Source organism: Sitodiplosis mosellana, unplaced genomic scaffold, assembly GCF_009176505.1.
Source record: "Sitodiplosis mosellana isolate CC-2019 unplaced genomic scaffold, AAFC_SMos_1.0 Smas_scaffold_3743, whole genome shotgun sequence".
Taxonomy (NCBI): Eukaryota; Metazoa; Arthropoda; class Insecta; order Diptera; family Cecidomyiidae; genus Sitodiplosis; species Sitodiplosis mosellana.
The window spans coordinates 1-1,732 of NW_022598985.1; the positions used below are offsets into that span (position 1 = coordinate 1).

The 1,732-nt window shown below is 34.6% G+C and overlaps 1 long non-coding RNA gene across 1 annotated transcript; it reads right to left on the bottom strand.

Moving 5' to 3' along the window:
- Positions 1-849: 849 nt before the first annotated feature.
- LOC129571931 (uncharacterized) lies at positions 850-1,636 on the bottom strand. Its single transcript, XR_008688362.1, has 3 exons — positions 1,538-1,636; positions 1,365-1,472; positions 850-1,293 (listed from the first exon to the last, which is right to left on the bottom strand). It is a non-coding gene; the product is annotated as an uncharacterized LOC129571931 (long non-coding RNA).
- Positions 1,637-1,732: the final 96 nt, after the last annotated feature.

The following is a 1,732-nucleotide window of genomic DNA, read 5'->3' on the forward strand; positions in this document are numbered from 1 at the left end:
GTAGACTTGTCATCGTTATGACACGTACAGCAAAACAAAATTCCTTACGACTGAAATTGAAAACATATTATTTGAAAACATGTTTTTAATTCGAGCTTCTTGTGTCAATTCTCACTTTCTGTCTATTTGATTATTTGTTGATGTTTGCAATGCACAGGCGCGGAGGTGTAGATATGTAAATGAACACAATATTCGCTTGAAATTCTATATGAAAACAACAAGCTCCAATGAGAAACAATTTGTTTTTGATGTTCGTAGAGAAAGTGAAGGCGAATCGATCTAGAGTTGACTTTGAGTTAATAGTTTTAATAATTTTATTGTTTGTAAAAAGCAAGCTGATGACAGTTTTCAGGTTAAATGAAAAACGCAGTGGTGCTGCAACGTGCCGAAGTGGTGATCTCTGCAACATAGTTTCCAAACTACTGTTGCACTGCGAGCAAGTGACAGTCAAGTGTGTCTTGCTCGTAGTGAAACAACCGCCAAATTTGACAGAACATGAAACTGTCTTACTTGTGCTCGCCACTGCGAGTATGTGGCGCGACCAGACAAGTTTTGAACTGTCATCACGTTGGTTAAAAGTATGCGATATAGACAAATTTTAGGGTTTGGCATTTTGGTATTGTAAAGTACATGAGGCATCGGGATGAGTATATAAAAAACAAATTGGGTGTGCTCATTGATTGATTGTATATAGCATAGTCTAGGCTTTACAATGTATTCTCAATGTAATATGCTCAATGCTCATCTCATCAAATTGGTGTCCTTTTAAAAGAAATTTTCGCATTGAATTATAAAAAGGCGAAAAAATATCGGCTCAACAATGAAATATTTTTATTACAATTTGTTTCCCTTGAAAGTGAACAAGAGTCACTTCAGAACTGATCGAAATTTTGATTTATTTTTATGATTTACTGTGTTTGATTTATTTACATTCTGTCAAAGAAAAGTACTTGGCATTTTCATGCAAATTGCTTGTGGCTTAGGTTTTGGGTAAAGTATTCTTTCTCTGGATTGGCACAACCTTAACCAACATTCAATTTGAAACTGCATTGATTCAACGGAGTGTGCAATTTTCATTTGATTTAAGTACAAAAACCAACATCGCCGTTGGTTTCTTACGGCGTATCACTCACACATATAAGTTGCACAAATCCAGGAAGAAAAATATTCTACTCAATATCTATACCAGTAAGCAATTTAAAAGACAAATAACTTGAGGTACTTTTTGACACAATGTTAACAGCAGCAATGGTTAAAGTTTGGTTTTAAGATAGGCAGCAATCTTCTTGTGCTCTGAAAAATAATATCGATCAGTGATATAGTTTGAATCACATTATTTTCTAAAGAGAAATGTTTAACATTACCTTCATCACCATACTCAGCAGCTATCTTATACGGTGTCTGCCCAAATTTGTTTGTTATAGTAACACTGGCGCCCTTCTCGACAAGAAATTGAACGATCTTTAAGTTGCCTGGAGAATAATATCGACCAATGAGAAAAATTAATTTCTTATTCAGTGAAAATATTCAAAATTACCCAGCGCAGCAGCTGTTTGAAGAGGTGTCTCTTCAATATTGTTTTTAGAAGTAAGATCGGATCCTCCCTTGATGAGTTCTTTAGCAACATCATCCTTACCTGAAAAACAATCCAGATCAATGAACAATTTTTAAATCAATTTATCACAGAGCATCCAATATGTCCAATATTACGATAGCAAATAGCTAGATCAAG